The sequence below is a fragment of the Seriola dumerili genome, unplaced genomic scaffold (assembly GCF_002260705.1).
Source record: "Seriola dumerili isolate Sdu_G_001 unplaced genomic scaffold, Sdu_1.0 BDQW01008125.1, whole genome shotgun sequence".
Classification (NCBI taxonomy): Eukaryota; Metazoa; Chordata; class Actinopteri; order Carangiformes; family Carangidae; genus Seriola; species Seriola dumerili.
The window spans coordinates 19,438-28,624 of NW_019182380.1; the positions used below are offsets into that span (position 1 = coordinate 19,438).

Sequence of the window (9,187 nt, forward strand, 5' to 3'; positions counted from 1 at the left end):
TTGAAGGTCTTATTGGTCTTTTAATGTTCCTTCGTGGCCTTTCTCCTAGTTACATGATTAATCTCTTAGTACCATATGACCCAGTATGTAGTTTGAGATCCTCAGGCAGAAATGTTTTATCTGTACAGAGAACGGGTTAAAAACTAAAGGGGACAGAGCGTTTGCAGTCGGGGCCTCGAGGCTTTGGAAAAACCTACCTGAGAAATTCAGGCTGGTTGAGTGAGTGACATCTTTTAAAATCCCTCTTAATACATACATTGATCAGAGAGCCTGTCCTGACGTTATTTGCGTTTTTTACTGTACTTTATTTGTCTTGGTGATCATTTATTTTTCTGAATCGGTTCTATCTTTTATCTCATGATTTTAGTTTGTTTTACTGCACGTTGTAGCGTGCTGTAACTTGATATTGTTTTTGGTCCTATAATCTCAAATGTCCTGACAGACTGACTAACTGATCATTATTACACCATTGTTCAGCCGAATGCAAAGACTCTGAGTTGGAGTTTCCCCATTGGCCGATGCTCTTTCAAAATGAATTGGTGCCAACAGTTTGTCTCTAGATTTAGACTTTTTTCAAACAAGACTGTGTATGAACCTGGAACTTGGCAGGACCATGTGTGGTATGAAATGTGGCCTTAGGGCACACCTCTTGCTACAGGTAGTCACCTTGCCATTCTGGTTTCCCAGGTACTCAGGAGCTACAGGGAAGGGGAGTGGCACTTCTAGTTCACTGACCATTGCCTCCATTAAGGCAAATACACTACTTTAAACAACAATATGCTTACTGCAGCACAGTAATACAAGCCCTGTTAAGAAATAAAGGGTTTATGTTTACTGAAACGCTAGAGGACTTTTAATTTGTAACTTGTAATGCAGTAACTTTAACACGGCAAATGGGAGGGACTGAGCGTGGCTTCACAGGTATAATCATATCAAACAGAGGGAGTTAGAAATGAAGACTTGCCTCTAAAGACGCGTTACCTTCTGCAGGTGAGGTAAACAAAGGCTCCGGTCACTTCTGAGGAAATACACTAGTTGAAAACTGATGTGGGTTCCACTTCTGACTTCTCTGACTTCTGACTTTCTCTCTGAGAGATCATTTCATACAGCTGAAGTCACAGCACAGTCTTTGTCTTATGTGTTTGGTGATTTTCAACAACAGCTTCATTGCTTTATTGGAAACTCTGCTGTATTAAAATACTGTATGTGAGCAGAGTGAGCAGAAGAGCTGAAACTAGGACGTGATGAAAACAACAGTTTTCAAGGACGATCTCAATTTCTCACATTGACTCTACGCAGTCCAGCCAATTAATTACAGCCAGTTAATTTACTGTCTTGTCCTGTTTCTTGCATTTCTGTGTGAGTCAGTGTGTGTGTGTGTGTGTGTGTGTGTGTGTGTGTGTGTGTGTGTGTGTGTGTGTGTGTGCGGGTGTGTGAGTCAAGTGTGTGCCCTGTGAAGTCAGTGTGTGTCGTGTGTGTTGTGTGCGTCGTTGTTGTGTTGTTGATGGTAGTGTGTTCTGTGAGTCGAAGTGCTGTGTCTGGTCTGAGAAGTCCAGCATGTTGCTGGTGACATGCAGTCAGTGTCGTGTGGTGCTGTGTGTTGTGTTGTGAGATCATGAATCCAAGAAGCTTCACACGCCAGCAATCCCTGAACTGATATAAGCGACCAACACATTGTGTGTGAGCTTCAGTGTATGGTGTGTGCGTAGGCATGATGTGTGTTGGTGTGTGTGTGTGTGTGTAGAGCTCTGGGGGTGGAGGCTGGTCTCGCAGCTCTCTCTGCTCACAGAGTCCACACAGCTCTGCAACGCAACGCTTCAGCCAAATGTAATTTACCCTCAGCTGGACTCTAACGAGGGTTTTCCGATGAAACATCACCAAAGACTTGACAGATAGAGGTAAGTTTAGCCTTTTTTTTTGTTAATCTTTCTAAAAATGTGATGGCTGCCTGGCTCTGCTGTCTTCTGTAAACTGTGCTCAGAGTAATTTCATTTTACTGTCCACTGAAGATTGAACAGCAGGGTTTTGATAAGTTTATCTCAGTCAGGTCTTCTTAGTAAAATACTTCTTACTGCCGTTGGCTTATCAAAACAGCAGAGCTCGGGTGAGTCCTTGAAAGTCCATAAATTCACCTACGTTGAATTTTTTATGTCCTGAATTTGCCTCACAGTGTGATAGTCGGCTTCATTTAAGTTCTACAGAGATTCTTGTCCAGGCAGCGACTTTATTTAAATGTCAATTTAAATCTCGTTATCTCATTGTACTTTTACACAAGAGTCTTTGTGATCAGGGACATTGTTTATCAGTGGTCACGTAACAGACACATATTCTGTATTATTTATTTATAGCTCATTGTATTAAGACGTATTGTTCTGTATTGGTGGGTTTCCCTCTCATCCCTCTTCAGTATGTTTCACTCCCTCTCTTTCATACACAGAGAAATCTTTCTCTCTGTATTTTACTTGTGTGATTTAGAGCTGTGGGAAATACATGTCTTCTCATCAGCTACACAACATGCCTTCCCCCAGGGAGTATATTCCTACTGTGTGAGTATGATGCACACAAACACATGCTCGCTCGCTCCCTCTCCCTCTCTATATGTAGATATATGAAAAACAAAAACAGAAATGAAAAGAACAAGCAAACAAACATGTAGTTGCACATTTGCAATTTATCATTATGCATTGCAATATGCCAACTTTCTGCATACACACACACACACACACACACACACACACACACACACACACACACACACACACATACTGTAGCAGTACATGTGCATGTGTCTGATGGTGTTAATGCTGACAGGTTCAGGCTGGCAGCAGCCTACAGGTTATGAAAACACACTTCTTTCTAAAAGCTTGCCAGTTAAAAACTCACTCACTCTCTTCTTCTTCAACATTTAATGTTGCTGTGCCCACGAGCAAGGCACTGACCCGGTGTTTACTTTGCTAGTCAACATTAGATAATCATACAAATAAATACAGTTATAGACTTAGTCTACAAAGCAACCTTTAAAACAAAGTTACAAGAGGCTACACATGGGAAAATAAACACAAACAATTCAGAACTACAAGTGGCAATTTAAAGTGCAACAATTTCATTAAATGAAATACAGGAAGGTAAAAGAGAATGAGAATGAATATTGTTGACATAGAACTCAGGTGAGAGGTGATAGAGATGCCACCTTAAGTATTTATCAGGGACTTAGGAATGTAACTAGAAGTCAGTCCTTAAAGTAATTGATATGTAATCAGTAAAATCTTAAAATCAGCTGTAAACCAGATTGGATAATGTTACAGAGAAGAACGATCAGGGATGGTGTCGTCTCTTTGATGCTTTTTAAAAGCCTAAAACAGCTGTTTTTTACTAACTGAAGGTGTGAGATGCAAATACATGACAATGTTACAGGACACTGCTAAAAAAAATAGTGTGTGTTCAACAAAGTTGCATAAGAGAAAAGTGACGTAATCAATAAGGCGACCCGGGTTGGAAGAGTCTGTACCTGCAGTCACTGCTCTTTACATGAAGTTAGGAAAGTAACACAGAGCTCATAAATGAGACTGCAGTGTTTCAGTGTGACCACATGGGGGCAGTGCTGCTTAAACGTTATAATCTACAGCATTGTAGTGGTTTCCTGAAACACTGGTGTTTTAACAGGGGAAGGTGTCTAACTGTTCTCAATGTGAAGGTAAGAAATGGTCAGTTTTTAATAAGTTGTGTTTTCTCTCCTTTCCAATAAATGTCTCATCATGAGACTCTACCTTGGCACAAATGACTCACCAACTGATTGACTGATTGATCGCTGACCTTCTTACTCCCCACAGATTTGACAACTACTCAGCTAATGTGATGGTTGACAGCAAGTCAGTCAAGCTGGGCCTTTGGGATACAGCTGGACAGGAAGACTAGGACAGGCTCCGCCCACTCTCCTACCCACAGACGGTATACTATCACTAACATGAAGGAAAAATTGATCAAATAAAATACACTTTGTGTCCCACTGGGTTTCACACTGGGAGTCAAGAGCGTTTCAGATCTATATATACAACACTGCAGAGTGATCGTGCTACATCTCATTAAATTAGAAGACAGGAACAGAAAAGGGAAGAAAGATGTTTCTGAGGAAGCTGATTAATGTGGGAAAACACGTAATATGTAGATATAAATTCCTACAAATGCTGATGACTTTATAGTGTTAGACTTGACTGTGAAAAAATTTTGTATCAGAATCAGTAGTATTGTATAGTAGTAGTTCTGTAATTTAGTGACACATGGCTCATTTACTTGATTTAACCAGAGCTTTCAGCTCCCACTTGTGGCCTTCATCGGCACTGTTTTGCTCAGTTGTCGTGGAGATGGTTTATTTGTTATTCTGTGACCAAAGTATGGAATCATGGTCACGTAATAACAGACATAACCACATAAGAAGTGGCTGAAAGTGCAGGGAAAACCAAGTAAGCGCATGTTGGTATAAGATTTTATTTTGGTCGAATCAGCCTGAATATTTTGGCCCATTTTAAATCAAATACTTGTTTCAACAAAATCACACACAGGTAGAGCAAAGTGGACATCTCCACGAGTTAGCTTATATATATTTTCTATTTCCTATATATCCTTGCAGACATAGTGACTGAGCTGGTGTGGTACAATCTATTTAATCTTTCCCTCTTCTCATTGTTTATCTTCATCCAGGATGTTTTCCTGATCTGTTTCTCCCTGGTGAGCCCAGCGTCCTACGAGAACGTCAGAGCTAAGGTGAGTCTCGTCTCTGAAGGTACATTATTATTTTATATGTCACTGGAATCAATAGCCCCCACTTATATATTGTATATTTCCCTTTATTAAATAAAGTAGTCCTAAAATAGAAAAATGGCTGAATGACAAGAAGAGCAAGAAACAATCAACATGGCAGATATTGTTCCTGCGTCACCATCACCACATCTATTAAGTGTCTATAGAGAGATGCACAATTTATTATATTCTATTTTTAATTTGTTATACCATGGGTATATTATAGGTAAATTTACCTCACAGGTACGGTTACTGTTTGAAAGTGCTCCTTTAAAATAACTGATTTCAATTGTCTTTTGGAGCCCAGAAACTAATAACCTGCCTCCTAGTTGCATCTTATTAAATTACTTGTGTCACTGTCTCCAGAACCTCAGGTAATTTTCAGGCTCCAGTGATAGATTATTCAAACACTGTATTGACTCTCTTTTATTTATCTTTCACCACAGTAACATGGAACTGACGTGATGCTAAAAACAAGTGGTTCTTAGTAAAATGTTGGCATGGAGGGAAATTAAAAAGGAAGCCCAGGTGACGAAAAGGTAGAGAAACTTCTATAGTGGAAAGAGGGCTAACGTTATACATTTACACCCAGAAAACAAAGCTGTATTTGACCTAAAGCACAACAAATTATCACATTACCTGAATGTATGTTAAGATAATGAAACTTTAATTTATTTTGCACGTGTGGTCACGACTACAATCAGTTAAACACATACTGACTGGTTATGATCATTTTAATTTTTGAGATTTTTGTCCCAGGGCAAATCTCTTATGATTCTCAACCTTTTAGCCCTGGTCTGACTTCACATTCCTTCCTTCATCAGTTTCAGAAAGCTCGTTAGTTTTTGTGTGTAGAAGTTAACAACTATTGACGGCAAGGCTCCCGAGCAGCTGAATGTCGAGCAAATCAAAGCATAATGACGCAGTGGAGAATAGATTGACCAGCGTACTGTTCACTAAACGTTCATCCCTCACTAATCAGAAATTATTCAATCTGTGCTACATTACGAGACGCACAATCAACTGGAGACAAAGAGCAGGAAGATTCGTGTAGTGCTCAACAACCGTGTCATGGAATTAAAAGGAAATTAGATCTTTTATCTCGTGACTGCGACACTAAATCACACAAACCATCCTGCTTGGCTTTTTATCACTGTCTTCCTCACTGGGCTCCCTCACAACCACCACACACTACTTACTGTAAGTGAAGCTTCACAGTGGAATATTGCGTGTGTGTTTACTTAGTAAGACTATTTTGTGTTTTGGGGCTGGTCTAAATTTTAAGTCTCTGAGGGCAAGTCACTTGAAACAACTTGAAACCTCATGAATTTGCAGCACATACGGTTCAAAATCGAAGCCATACACGGTAAGACGGTTAAAAATAAAAACTGACTCAAAAAAGCAGCAGTATGATTCATCATGTATTACCCATAATCCCCACATGTCAACTGGCTGGCGTGTGAGGAAACTACTTCATTACGCAGGTTGGATTTGTCAATCAAAAAATCTACAATTGTCACCGGCCTGTGGGTGCAAACAGAATCTACTTAATTCCTCAAGCAGATATGATCTTTCATTTCCATACTGAAGAAAATGGATGGAGAGAGGAAGGATGGAGTGAGAGGGCAAGAGGAAGAGTTTAAGGAAGGAAAGGGAGAAGCAAAGGAGAGTGGAGAAAAAAAGGTAAATAGTGGGAGCCTGGGTGAGAGAGAGTAAAAGGAAACAGTAAGAGAATTTGTAGAATTGGGAGGAGGTGATAAGAGCGTTGAAACTGTCAGTACAGGATTGAAATTATTTGAAAGTTTGTGCCTGAAACCTGGATGGCTTGATTGAAAAAAAACCAAAACAAACGCAGAGCCTACACCCAACCACGACCATATATTCTTCTCATTTCATCCTTCCATTTAAATTTTAAGACTTATTTCATGACAGTTTAATAAAACTTTCTCCTCTCGTCTCCCTTCAGCCCCTGTCATTTTCCTCATCTCCAACACGTACCTTCACTTTGTGTCTTCCTCTCTCTCTCTCTTCATTCATTTGGTTTGTCTTTAACTCCTTACTTGTCCTCTACCAGTGGTACCCGGAGGTTCGCCACCACTGCCCCTCCACGCCCATCATCCTGGTGCGCACCAAGCTGGATCTGAGGGACGAGAAGGAGACCATTGAGAAGCTGAAGGAAAAAAAGCTTGCACCAATCACCTATCCTCAGGGCCTGGCTCTGGCGAAGGAGATAGGTCAGTGACACTCATGGGTGACTGACTCTCAGGTCTTGTATGACAGTGGACCGTAGCCTCACTGGCTGGTGGAGGCTTGAAACAAAGTGGTGCTTAATTGCTCAGCAAGTGATAATCAACCACTCTGTGTGTATAGATGAATGAGGTTGTTTCACACACTGGGTTTGCCTTTTGATGTTGGTTGAGTTGTTATTGACTTTCAGATCATGGTCATCAATCGTCCTCTCTGACAGACGAAAGTGGCCTATGTGGTGTTACTCAGTCATTTAACACAAGTGATGAATTTGTCACGATATCGAATTTGAGGAAAAAAAAACAAACTTTCACCCTTCGATCAGCTTCCTTGGATGAATAAATCTGACCTGCAGTTAGTTTTGTCGGCAACAATGGCATCTTGTTTACTTCAGCCTACTTCCCCGACTTAGCCTTTATTTCTACGAGTCGGTTTATCGATGTGCGTTATTCTGTGTCTTTAGACGCAGTGAAGTACCTGGAGTGCTCGGCTTTGACCCAGCGTGGTCTGAAGACTGTGTTTGATGAGGCCATCCGCGCCGTGCTCTGCCCCCAGCCCACCAAGGTCAAGAAGAAGCCCTGCTCACTGCTGTAGATGGTAAGTCTGAAATGAACAGAGGGAGGGCGGAGAAGAGAAAAAAGGAAACAATGAGAAGTTGTAGTGAACAAGAGAGAGAGAACAGTAGTCACAGTGATTTATTTATTCCTGGATCTTAAATTTGAACTCACCCTACACAACTTGTCACTAATGGTTGATTCAAAAGCTTCTTCCTTGTTGAACATAGAGTTTCATGCGCTGGAGAAACACAATAAAGGTGAAAGGAAAAAAATCAATCACATTAATAGATAAGACAAATTAGACATGACAGATAGAATAAGAAACACAAGGAGTGAGCTCTGATATCACACTGAAAATAAAGGCTGATTCTTGCAAAGTGACGTCACTAATGTCACATTTTATATGTGAAATAAAAGTTCCTATCACAGCACTTGGGTAATTATTATCACAAGACTCTTCAGGGAAGATTTCCTTTTTTCCAGAAAGGAGGAGGACAGACACATCATGCAGTGAGCTGGAAACTACAGCAACAATTTGACAGACAACAATCCAAGCTTTTTCTCCACAAGAGACACATTAGCTATTGAAAAACCCAAAGATGCAGGAATGTGAAAAATGTGTCAATATGTCATAGTACAGAGAGTATTTAAAGACATGACAAAGAAATGATTTTTACAAAATTGCACGTGCAATAATGACTCACGTCTTTGCTGAGAGGAAGAAATGTTTTTGTTCTTATTGCTGAAGCAGAAATGAACTTTGTCAGACATCACAACTTCACTGCAAAAAATCTCATACATCACCATCTACATGTATGTGGTCTTCATCATTTTAGGTTCCTCCAGGACCAGAGAGAAGCCGCAAAGAGATTCAGACTGCTGAATCCTGCTCATGAGAAGAACATTTGAAAGTAATGTTGTAATGTTTCTAAGAGAAAAATACAACTAGATTTCCACTAGTTTGAAAAAAATAATAATGCTTTTGCTGTTATAATAAAACGGTACAATACTTTCTGTACAGCATATTCTGAGACTGAATTTTAAAGTGCATTACATACACAGCACCAGTTAGGATTTCTCTGTTAATTATTCAACTATACCAGAATAAATCACTAAATGTGGAAGCAACACACTGTCCCACAGACTGTCACACACTTTACTGGACTGTAGATTCACCCAGCCAGCTTTAACCAGTGTACCAAAATTCCTGCACATATGTCACTGCCCTTTTTGGGGCCACTAGTATAAGGCACACAAGGAGTCTTGTGCAGTTTCTAATCATAATACTTTTTACTTATTGAAAACATGGTGTTACAATGAGATTAGTTGAAAATGTGCTACCACTGTTGTTTTGAGAGTGAAGAACAATGATTACAAATAAGGATCAGTAATGTAGTTTTGTACAAGTAGGGAGCTGAACAATGTTGTATTTCAGTAAAATCTATTCATAAATGTATTCTTTGTTGTGATATTAAAATAAAAGATCTTTAATCAAGTAAAACATCTGCAGAGGAAAATGTTATGTCTTCAGAGTTGACTGTCAACTGTTTCTACTCTAGTAAAAACATGTTTTTCCAGTTACTGCA

The 9,187-nt window shown here is 39.8% G+C and overlaps 1 pseudogene; it reads left to right on the plus strand.

Moving 5' to 3' along the window:
- Positions 1–1,557: 1,557 nt before the first annotated feature.
- Positions 1,558–8,463, plus strand: LOC111240013 (annotated as a pseudogene).
- Positions 8,464–9,187: the final 724 nt, after the last annotated feature.